Source organism: Phyllopteryx taeniolatus, chromosome 12, assembly GCF_024500385.1.
Source record: "Phyllopteryx taeniolatus isolate TA_2022b chromosome 12, UOR_Ptae_1.2, whole genome shotgun sequence".
NCBI classification, from domain to species: Eukaryota; Metazoa; Chordata; class Actinopteri; order Syngnathiformes; family Syngnathidae; genus Phyllopteryx; species Phyllopteryx taeniolatus.
Window position 1 is genome coordinate 2,706,492 of NC_084513.1, and position 12,760 is coordinate 2,719,251.

The window sequence follows — 12,760 nt, forward strand, 5'->3', positions numbered from 1 at the left end:
CACACACTATAAGAGCAATATGCACAAACTTGCTGATTTTCTACTTGTCGTGTGTAAGCTGTCTAACATTTTGTAGCGCATTCCGATTTCGGTGCAAATTGTTGGACAGTTGGATCATTGGGCCTCGACAGGACCCTCCTCTCTTCTGAGTAACATTTATGTTTATGGTTTGTAATGATTTGTTTAAGACTGGAGTGCACTGAGTCTTTTTGAACAAACAAAACTACATTTGAACAAGAAATGCCTCTTTAACCACATGCTTACCATGACAACAATGGTTGCCTATTGTCAAAGTTAGAAGTATGTTGACGCGTCATTAACATTATTCCTGCAAAACTGTTGAGTCACTGAGGACATCCGCGCGAGTCGAGATGTTACGACACGACCTGATTCCGTGTAACTATTAATGTTAATTTATCTGCGTGATATTGCCGAAACACCCAGCAACTGATAAAAACGACAATCTGTACTTTATGTGCTGTGTTGAGCAACTCCTTTTGTACCGTCTTTTTATGACTTGATAAGTGAATAATGGCATGTACCATCAACGACGAAATCAAGCAGCCTTTTCCCAGCATTATTGCCCCTCCCGAATTGGTCGCTAAATAGGGCATGCGATCGTTAAAGCTGTTAATAAAAGAGCGATAAGAGGCACTGTTACGTATCTGCTATGAAACATGTAATGTTTTTTTTTTGATAAGCACAAGTTCAGGACACCTTTTCCAGTTTATTGCTTGAAGGGAAATAATCGCCCAGGTTTTTTTTTTTAAGCCTAAAAAAAATGTCCTTCACAGTAAGATCTCACTGACACAATGTTGCGTCGATGCTAAATGGATAGCAAATTCCACAACGATCGAACAAATATTTACTATTGATCAAATCAATTTTGGGGTTAAAAGCTTTTCATAACAATTCCTCTGAGGTTTTATTATGGCCCCAGCATTTGGTGCTAAGCTTTTTTTCCGTTGGTAAGGGTTATAATTCATCGGCCAAATAAAATAACAATAACTGAAATTGGCAAAGTCTCGACCAGAAAATGTGCTGAATATTTCTCTTCATTTTCAAGCCAGACTAATCGATCTTGCCCACACTCCTATTATTTTCCACCATTCTCTTATGAATACTTTCTACACTCTGAAACACCTTTTAAACTCTTAAACTGACAGTAATGTACAGTAGTACTGTACACGATGTACATTTTATTCCTTGTAATATCAGTTTTAATCATTTTTTCTTTTGCTTTTTTTGGTTTTTACAGTTTTAAAGTGTTAGGCTAGGAAGTGTTTATTTTAATACACAAAAAAAATAGAACATACACTAAATATCCTACAATATTGCGAATTATGCGTGATATATCATATGAAAAAAAAAAATAAGTCTGCAATGCACTGAATCCCCAATAGGTGAACCGTGATCCACTTTGCCAATGACTACTCCATCAGGTGCACCTAACAACCTCTTGGTCACCACTTGCAGCTTGAATTTGTTTTCTTAGAATTGAGCAGTGGGCTAGATGAAATGCTCTTGCTGTGCATATGGCCCACGCGCCAAAGGTTGCCCACCCCATGTTGTAGACATAACACATAGGCAAGGAGCCCAGATTGTAGACACGCCTGGAGAATGACGAGACGTAACAACACACACTCACATATTAATCAAAGCCAGTCTAAACTTTGTGGTTTGACAGAATGAAGCAAAGGGTTTAAAAGTTATTCAAAAGGACAAAAATCCGGCGAAGAAGATATTAAACAGTGCAAGTACAGAGTTGCCTCATCTCTTTCTACGTCAGCAGCAATTGAAGCTTATCGATTATTATTAGCACCGATAGCAGAGATAAGGGAAGCTGAGCGAGATGCACTTTTATCAGATTATGGAGCTTGTCTCTGCTGATAAAATGAGACAGGACGGGACACGAAGAGGGCGATAGTTAAGAGATGTCAATATGTACGCGAAATGGGATTGGCGCCTCAGCGAGGTTGCTTGACATGCAAGGAGGAAGACGAAAACAAGCAAAACAAAGAAAAAGTTTGAATTTCACACGCAAAAGCTGACATTAATGACTTGGTGTGTGTTTGTTTTGTCGTTCTTACATAAGGGGCGGGCATCCTTTTTCCCAATCCAGTTCCTTAGAGAGACATGCCAAATTGATGAGAGTTGGAGAAGTCCAACAATTAACCGATTAATCGACAACTGTTCAAATATCACATTGATGGACAACTATTTGGATAATCGTATACATTTTCAAAACCCTCGCAATTTTAGCCTCTCAACGGTAAATATTCTCAGATTTCTTTAGTCCTCCATGAAACAGACTGATTATTTTTGTTTTTAATGAAATGAGATATTTGCAAACATCTGCTTTTACTTTGGAAAACAATGATCAACATTTTTGACGATTATCCGACAGATGTTACAGGCCAAACTGAATCATAAACAATGTATGTTGGTGTATTTTCTGAACTGTCAATTTGATATAATGTCCTGTTTTTGAATGAAGGGGTAGAAATTTGAAAAAGTTTATTTATTTATTTTTTTAAATCTGATTCATCGATTAATTGAAAAAAGAGTCATCAGATGAATAGATTAGTAAAACAAGTAAATAAATTAGTTGCGGCCCTAGAGTGTTCATTATAATATAATTAGATAATCTTTTAAAAACATTTGTGGGTTAAATGTTTAATTGCAATTCCCGGTGATCGGTGTTATTTGTGTTTAGAATTTTCTGGCGAACTGCTCTTACGGGACGCATCTGATGGGCCGCATATGGCTCCCTGGTGGTGGTTTGACCAACCCTGTCTCAGAGGGCACGCGCATACGCACGCACACACACACACACTCTCACACACATATACTGACACGTGCATGTAAACATCATATTTGATCATATGGAATACAAAAGAGAGGCCTTTTTGTCGTTTCTCCCGCTCACTCACTCGCAGACACACACACAAACACACACCAAATGCTAACACTTCCCGAGGACCACACACATCTTCAGTGGCACACATACTGTACAATACACTGCAGTCACACATATTATAAAGAGAAAGGTAAGTATGGGTGTTACGTCCAGCAAATTGCAACTTATTACGCTAATGAGTTGTGTGCCTTTGCAAAGACAATAATGCTCAGTTTTGAAGTATTAATTTAGCAATATGTTCCATTCTTGCCCTTGTTGTTTGGCAGTGGCGGACAATGATTGCATCACACCGAGAGCTACTTCTAATGTTCGGATTCTCGTACGCAGCTCAATAAGGGAACCAAAACAAGAGCGACAGCTTTTCCGTGTGATTATGCGAAGTGCATGCACGAGGAAAGACAACGATAAAGAATATGTCGGTGGCGGTGTCAACCAAAAGTGAGTGTTCTTATTTGTGTGAAGGCCGAACGTTCTGCGCCATGTCATTAGATCGGAGCCCGTGTGCTTAATGAAGTGGCCCAGCGAGGAAAAGTACAACGGAAGAACATACTTAATGTTCATAAGTGGGAGGTCAATCCGTTCATTTTTATTTATTTATTATCGTTTATGAATTTACACAGAAGTTATTTTTGTCATCATTTTCATCGTTAATTTATAGGATTTCTTTTCGATAGTTTTATTGGTGCTTGGCAGACATAATTGTCCATTATTTATATCACCAATTTGTGTCATATGTTGCTATATATTACATTTATATTGTTCTTATTATTGCAAATGCGTGTGCTGATGTGACAGAGACTTGATTTACGGCTTTAAAAAAAAACATTTTATATATATATATATATATATATATATATATATATATATATATATATATATCAGGAGAATTGTGAAGAACAGGAGCGAGAATTCATGTTGACTTAAAAAGAAACAAAAGTGTTCGTTTTACGTCCCGTAGATTTTAGACGCTTTTGCTGCTCGTGCGCGTTTGAAAATGAATCGCTTCGACGATTCTTTCGTGAACTGACAACAGAATGCGCCATTGTTGGTCTTTTTTTTTTTTTTGCTTGGCGCGGTTTGTTAGAATTGTAATGCAATTCGAAGGGTGAATTCGCACATGCATGAGGCCGTTGACGGAGTTATTTCATTGGCATCGCTTTTAATGTTCATTCTAACCATCACTTGACATGAATTAGAATCTAATTATTTTTTTTCCATTTAATCAAAAAAAATAATATTATTGAATGGGTGTTTCGGCGCAGTTGCAAAAACAAATACACGCACACACACACACAAAAGCACGCTTAAAAATGAGTGTACGTTCTTAGGTTCACCGCGATATGCTTAACATGGCAATTGACTTGAAAACGAATTGGATTGTAAACAAAGTAATAAAGCACACTGGAGGTGAAATCTCACATTTCGAGACAATGTCACCGCAGTTTTACTGTTGATTGATTTTCAACACTTTTTTTTTTTTTGGTAACGCTTTCACTCGCGCATCTAATAATGACAGTGATAATTTCGTATATTGAATATTTTGGGAGCTGACTTTTTTTTTTTTTTTTTTTTTTGCATGAGTTTGGTGCTGTATACCGGCCCCGTTGGTTGACTTTATTCTTATTATTATTGTTGTTGTTGTTGTTATTCCCGGAGGTGGGAGGAGGGGGTTGCGGGAGCGGCGCAGGTGCTCTGCGGCCGTCCGCCCATCCTACTCACGGTTCACGGCGTGCGTGTAGCGCTGCTGGCCGCCGAGCAGGTTCTGTCCATTGATCAGCAGTAGTGAATCCAGGGCTGCGGGGGCTCGCTCGCTCGCTCAGGTCGCGGCGCCCGGGCGGACCACAAACTCTGGGGACCGGGGATCCCCCCCCCCCCAACCCCCCCAAAGAAAAAAAAAAAAAAGTTGCGAGCGCAGGTGAAGGATGCGCGTCTGTCCTTCGTCTTTCTGCCCCGGTGTGTTTTGCTCTCGTTGTGTTTCCCCGGAGCGCACCGGAGCTCTGCGCGGACCGCGGAGTCGCTCTGGATGCGCTTTGGTATTCAAAGTCACTTTCAATGAGTGCCCCGCATGCGCGCCACTCACTCACTCACTCACTCACTCACTGAGTGAATGACGGAAGGAGGGAGGGAGGAGGAGAGACACAAAGAACACCGAGGAAGGAAGGAGGGAAGGAGGCGAGGAGGGAGGGAAATACGGAGGGGGCGTCGCTTCTAATGAAAGCGTTGAATGGGCCGGATCTCATTATTATTATTATTATTATTTTTGATGTCGTCGTCCCCCCCCCCCCAAATAAAAAGCATTTTGCACACACATAATTGACATTATTTATCATATATTCCCCTCAAGTACTCCTAACTAGACGTTTCCACTAATTATTTGTGTTTTTTTAAATATTTTTTTATTATTATTCTCACTCTTAAAATTCTTTTTTTTCCCACATTCATACTCCCCAATCGTTTCCCCCCCCCCCTTCTCACACCGCTAAACCTTTCCCTCCTTAAAGTTTCCTCCCTGTGCACTTTTGTTTTTTGTTCCCACTGTAAATTACTTTCCCCCACTTCTGAACTTTTCTCCCCCACTCCCCGCCAACCTTTTCTCAAGCCGTTCCCACCGTTCTATTGATTTGTTCCACGAGTGAGACTTGTCATTTTGACATTTTGAACATCACCACACATAAATTACATGACGTATGACCATTTATTGCCCTCATTTAATCCATTGATTTGACGAATTGATTTCTATTAATTTATCAGCTCTTCTTCCATTTTTCGCCCAACATTCAAGGTTCTTCTCCACGTTTCTACAATCCCTTCTCCCTTTCTGTTGTTTATCATTTCCCCTGCACTCTCCCCCCCCCCCCCCCCCCCCCGAGTTGTTTAGGCTGCTCTAATGACCTTTCCATTCTTTTATAGTTTTCTTCTCACTGTTCTGACGTATTCCCCCCCCCCCCTCAATCACTCATTGACACTTACTATTGTTCCCCCCACTGTTCTAAACTTGTTTCCCACCCTTTCAAAAAATTTTATACCCACTGTTCTAGTCATTTCCATAATTAAATTTTCCACTCTCGAAAGTTTTTTTTTCTTCTTCCCACTATTGTTCTTTCCCCCACTGTTCGGAAGTTTGTTTGTTTTTTTCCAGCTGTCCTAACTCCCCCCGCCCCCCACCCCCCTCCAGGTTCCGAAGTGTTTTGTGTGCTCCGAAGCATTGAATGTATATTATTTGATGATGATGATAATCATAATAATTGATCATATTATATTATAATGAGCCAACAAGCTGCGCTCTTATTGTGAAACGCTCACTGCAGCAGCCCAGGAAGTGCCGTGGAACATTTTGACACATTGAATTACAGAGTCCACCTCGACACAAATTCATGGCAAGATGATGATGATGATGATGATGATGATTTGTACTCGTGATGAAATCGCAAATTACATCACGTCACTTATCTGTCATGTTTTTGTAGCCATTCCAACCATGTGCATTGCTTATTGCATTGCTCAATCTATCATCGTCGATGCAAATTGCCCCTTTGTTTTCCCCGCTCCTCTAAAATTCTTCCCCCCACTCTCTTTTAAAGTATTGCCCGGTGTTGCAAAGTTTATTTATTGATATTATTTCTTAGTTTCGTTGTCATCACTTGTTGTGAGCGGCTTTTACCTTCCAAAACATTGGTGCGGCTGTGTGGAAATGTTTGTGGTTGTGGATGAGTTGGAGGTGCTCGGCCTCTCAGTGCACGCCGGTCAAAATCCTTCCAAAATCCCGTTAGTCGGAGTTAGTTAGCGTTTTTAGATCTTCAAACGAATTAAAACGCACACGCAAAATCATTCAAATCAATCAATCAATCAATCACGCTATTAAAATGATAACATCTTTTTGTGTGCAACCATCCACGTTTAATGTCACCAAACCAATTATTTTCCAATAACAGCCCCTCTTTTTCTTCTTCTTCTTCTTCTTCTTCTTATTATTATTATTATTATTATTTTAATGAACGTTGTTTTCACCTCCTCTTTTCCATTCAACAATGACATTTTGCAGAAGCATCTACGTTCTTTGCATATGAGTAACTTCAATTGAAGTGTGTGTGGTTGATTCCTCATGGCGAGTTCCGAGATTGCATAAACAAATGAAATAAAATAAAAAGTCTTAATTCTGTGCGTCTGAATAATTGAAAGCCACAATAGACGAGGGAATGTTTCTTTTCATCTTTGTCTCGTTTGCACTTCTTTGGGGACGAGGAGCAACGTGCACCACAAAGGCGCGCAAACGAGCGTGAAGAATAAAATATTGATCTTAAAAATAAAAAAAAAATACCAAAAAAAAAAATAAAATAAATAAAATATCCCGCCTGGACTGGGGAGGATCAATTATGGATGTCATTCACGTCGTCGCGGGTGGCCTCCGTGCGCGTTCACGCACCGGGTTATACGCGCGTGTGTCACAAACGAAAGGAAATACATAACATGTTTTCAAAAGAAAAAGAAAGAAAGATACCGATATCTATTCGAAGACTAGATATCAAACCAATATGAAGAAACAGTTCGCCACGTAGGAACAGCTATGCAATCTCATCTAAGCCCAAAAGCAACTAAAGTAACAATGTTATAGGGGAGCACTATAAAGCAATATTTTTATCCGATGTCACCATGTATGAATTTTAAAATAATAATAATAATAATACATTTTAAAAAAACACACGTGATCAAGAAACTTCGAGTTTACAACATTTGACTGACAACGGGTGCCCGACTTCAAAATGGGAATGGGACCAATTTTTGTCCGCCGACCAGTGTCGGGAACCCGTCGGATCCAGCACGAGCCTTATGAAAATTTTCACAAAGATGATCATGCTCATTGTTTTCATTTGTAGATATTTATTATTGTCGTCGTCATCCATAGCAATCCAATTACAATGCAATTAATAATATAGTAATCCCATCCCATGGAGGTTCTTATTTCACAATATGTTCATTATAGTTCTATGCATTAAATGCTGAGAGCTATTTCTAATGGCGACAGCTCTCAGTATGATATAGTGCATACAACTAATAAACATATTGTGAAATAAACCCCTCTTTATATGCGGATGAGCTCTTTTGTGTTGTGTTTTACGCACAAAGCATATAGTCGATACAAGATGCATGTGTATAAAAAGTGTACAATATTGCTTGAAGTTATTTTTGTTGCGTTCGCGTTCCATCGGCGATCAAGCAGACGGCGTTTTCGTGGCAGATTGAGCAAGAGCAGAATTAAAGAGAGGCTGAATAAACTAATGACGATGGCGGTGGCCTTGTTTTTTTTTTTTTTGTCAATCAACAACACGGTAGCATTGCATCTTTTATTTATGGATGCATAGCAAAACGCGCACGACACACACATACACACACACCTGCAATGTACGCGTTCAACCTGCTGGCCTGATATAAAAAAATATATATATAAAAAAAAAATTCCAAAAGTTCAATCATTGAAACGGCCAACCAAGCCTTATAATTAAGCCCAAATATATTATTAGCAAAATTATGAAATAATAATAATAATAATCATAATCATAATAATGATAATAATAATAATTTGATGGGTGGTACACGCTTGTCTGTTGTTTTTGCACTTTTCTTCTTTTTTTTTTTCCCCCCGCGTACACTTGAACGCGTCATGCTTCCAATCAGTTTTAATTGAAAACGAAAGTAACGAACAGCAGACCCGCAACGGACAATTAACGACAAGAAAATCAGCACAAATAAACGAACATTTTCGTTACAGTTGGAGAACATTATGGGGAAAACTATGATGTTTAAAAAAAAAAAACACGACACGTTTAAAGTCGTCCCAGTTCGTCTTTTATTCTTTTAAAGATGCCTTTAAAGACATTAGTAGTACATGTGTGAATTCACATTAAAGAGTAAAAGCACGATTAAATGGCTGCCTTTATAAAGGACTGTCTCGTTTCCGTCAACCATTAATTTGTCTTTGAGTGCACTTAAGCTATCCCCCCCCCCCCTGCAAAATTGTTTCCATGCTTTTCACGGGTCACGTGTCCATTAATGTTTTCTTCCCGCAATCTCTCAGACGCTGGCTGACATTTTTATTTATATTTGTTTTTTGTTTTTCTTTTTTAAAAGAGATAATTTAATCTAATTCAGCTTTTGCAAAAACGTTATTAATATTATTGTTGTTGTTATTATTATTATTATTGTTGTTGTTGTTGTTGAACCCTTAATATCCATCACTTAAAATAAAAAAAGAAAAGTGATTGACAGGCTGTCCATCATCTCTTGACCGCATGAAGGTAAGCTTCATTAGATCTCAAATTAGATTAAATCATAATTTATTGCTACACCACTAACATCACTTTTTAAATTCAAGTATGCAAGTGGAAATTATATTTTGTGCAATTCACGTGACGTTATTATATTCCATCATAATTCAATTGTCTAAATTCTTCAGTCATCCATTTTACATATACAACTCTAAAGAGTGTTGTAATTTTAATACAAATTTACATTTAAAAAAAATCTCTGTTCCCTTTTGGTGTAAACGTTAACAACGAGTAATCAATTGAAAATAATGAAATGTAAAATAATTTTAATGGGGACACACAACAAAATAATCCTTTCTGGGTACACGAATGTTCTAGCAAGTTAGAAAAAGAAAAAAAAACAACAACAACAACTTGACGAGCTGACCTTGAGGTTTTCAAACTAATTCTCACGAGTCTTATTTTCGGGGGCGAATTGCCTCCCTCTCGTGTGTCTCTTTAGAGCGCAGGCGATTATTTTCCTTCTTCTTTCTGCTAAATGGTTCCCCAGCAACCCTCCCGAAGCCCCCCCCCTCCTAATATGCCTCTCTGTACCTGAAATGAAATCAAGCCCCTGCTAACGAGGACGTTGTGAGTGTCGGCACTCTGCACTTTGTCATGGGAGCCGCAACTATTTGACAGTTGGAATTATCTGTAAATACTTCATTTCAAGTAAGAGTTCCACCCAATGTTCCCTCGAGTGCTGCCCAGCCCTCTCATTGCACTCGTTACATATGATAAACACTGTAAAAAATAAAAAAATAAAAATAATCTCATTGGTAACAGCTTGTGAGAGGTCTGAACCTACCAGTAATGCATATTATAGATATTAAGGTTCATTTCCATCTAAAATTGATCAATAACGGTTAAGACACACGCACAAAAAACAAAAAACAAATCGAACTCAGGAATTATTTCATGTTGGTAAATGGTTTTGGAAAATGTAAATGTAACTTTACAATATATATATTTAGAAACAATTATGACCTTTAAATGGATAACAACTGGCAGTAATTCAAATGCTCATATTAGTAAAAACAAATCTTGATTTTCAAAAGGACATTCAATGGGCCATGTCTTTATTATTGATCAAATTATTACAATCGATTATATTGTTATTACTTATTGATCAAGTATTATGAAAATGACCCATATAGTGTTCATAACAACATGAAATACTTGGGTAACCCCCCCCCACCCCCGCCCATAAAATCCCCCACGCCACATTTTGGGTCCGCGGCCCACAGTTTGTGAAGCCCTGGCTTGTTGCAACAAAACAGCAGAGGTCCGCCTGATGAGTATTTGGACCGTGTGCAGTGTTTTTGCTGCCAGCTCGCTATGTTATTAACTCAAAATGTGGAAAATAATACGCCACTCAGGTTCAGGCCCTCTAAACTTGGCCCCTAATAGTCGGCCTTAATCAAATTAAAGCGCAATCCTTTCCCTTCTCGTTAGATATGTTTATACCATTAAGTCTTTTCTTGATGACGTCCCGTTGGAGCTTTTTAAAGAAAACACAAAATTCACCGGAGGGTGCGGAGCGTTTTAGGCACAATAAAGTCACAACATGTCCATCCTAATAAGTGCCAAAGTGGGCTCGCGTTAGCCCTCAAGGCCCGAGTTTGGGACGGGGTGGAAAATGATACAGGGGAGGCCGTAGAGTGCGTTATTAAAGAGGAAGGAAGGTGGTTGTGTCGCTTTTCCCAGATCAGAATAGCACACTTGATTTTCGTCCTACCATAAAGCAGCTCAGCCTTCCAGCAAGTCCTCCGACGCTTCCCGAAATATCCCAAAGCCTTCTGGGTAAAGAAAGGTCGAGGATCCCATTTTGCAGGCCAGGGGCGGGACTAATCCGAGAGCTGTCAATCATTACCTGTCAGACACCTATGAGGAAGCGCTTGTCCGCTCTGTGATTTGTCTAAAAAGAGTCAATGATTGAAAACATGCAGAGGGGGACACCAATTAGCCATGAATGGTGTGGTTAAATTTTTATATGTGTGTGTGTGTGTGTGTGCGCGCGTGCGTGCGTGCGTGTGCGCGTGTGATAGCGATCTGGCGGGCCGCACGGATGGTCGGATGGTGTGGGGTCAGAGGTCACCTCACCACTGTGATCCTTTGTTTGTTATTGCTATGGTGCCCTTGGATGGGTTAACATAGCACACGAGCGAGTCAGCTGGCATGTGAACTTCCGCTGACACACACACACATGTACACACACACACACACACACACACACACACACACACACACACAAGGGGTCACTTCCATGTGTGTTGATGGGCCCTCGGTAACTTTATCTAAACTGTCAAAAAGTGTTCTCCCGAACAATGTTTGCCAATTGAAGTAGGTGTTAAATAGTTGACCCCCCTGCACACACACACACCCCTCCATTTTGTCATTTTAATAACTCAATTAAAAATGTAAAAAAAAAAAGAATTGTAATGTAAAAAAAACAAAAACAAAAGGCAGCACGGTGGTTTTCTCCGGGTACTCCGTTTTCCTCCCACATCCCAAAAGCATGCATTGTAGGTTGATTGAGGACTCTAAATACCCCTCAGTCTTAGTCAAATATGGACAAAGCGGAGACAAAACTGGGTCAAACAGAAGTAGCTGTCAGAGGGGCCTTTCCTGGACACTCGTATGACAAAACCAAGGTGTTTTTGAAATGAAATTGACACTTTTATACTCCAGTCCAGTCACTCTGGACGTCTAAATAGCCAAAATATGGGACCTTTAAGTTGGGCAGTTCAACTTAATGTTTTAAGTTTTGCTTTTGTGAAAGTTGGTTTACCCGCATTTCACAACAAAGAAATAACTGTTGTCTCTTTAGCGATTGGGTGGCAACCAGTTCAGGGTGTACCCCGCCTCCTGCCCGATGATAGCTGGGATAGGCTCCAGCACGATGGCGGCCCTAGTGAGGAAAAGCGGCTCAGAAAATAGATGGATGGATGTTTTCCCTTCTATTGAACCCAAACTTTAAGATATAAGAAAAACAACTCAGTAAACTTACTTACTTTGTTGTGCCAAGTAACATTGCTGCCACAAATGTCAACATTTTGTTGTTCAAAATAAACAGGGTTCGTCCTCCGTTATAGGACTACAATGTCTGACAGTTAGAAGGAGATGGGCAAAAAATGTTGCCAGTGGAGCATTTGAGAGGCTGCCGGATGGAACTTGCACTTCTGTTTCCTCACCTAACTTGTGTCAAATTTCCTTCAAAACAAATACGTAGGATTCTTGCCTTGAACAATCATACCTGAAAGGAGACTAGTGTCAAACTGACTGTCAGAGCACTAAAAATAGAACTCATAGAACAACCCTGTACATCCCAGAAAGATTGAAGGTTCCTGGAGAAAGGTTATAAATTGTACATTTTTTTTAACCTGCACTTGCTTTGTCATCATGTGTTGGTCATCAATTGAAATCAACAATCCCGGAACAAGATTAATTCAATCTTGTGTTGACGATCTTTACAAAACAATAGGATCCTTGCTTTGTCGTACCACTATCATTAAAAAGCAGTTGGGTTATTGCATTG

The 12,760-nt window shown here is 39.5% G+C and overlaps 1 protein-coding gene across 2 annotated transcripts in view; it reads right to left on the minus strand.

Moving 5' to 3' along the window:
* The window catches only part of satb2 (SATB homeobox 2), a 58,886-nt gene extending 47,901 nt beyond the window's left edge, over positions 1–10,985 (minus strand). The window contains exon 1 of one of the 2 annotated variants that reach the window (XM_061792015.1): positions 10,961–10,985. The gene's annotated coding sequence lies outside the window, so the exon portion shown is untranslated. Of the gene's footprint in view, positions 1–4,639; positions 5,040–10,960 lie in introns of those variants that run through there. The other variant, XM_061792014.1, reaches the window with a different exon arrangement.
* Positions 10,986–12,760: the final 1,775 nt, after the last annotated feature.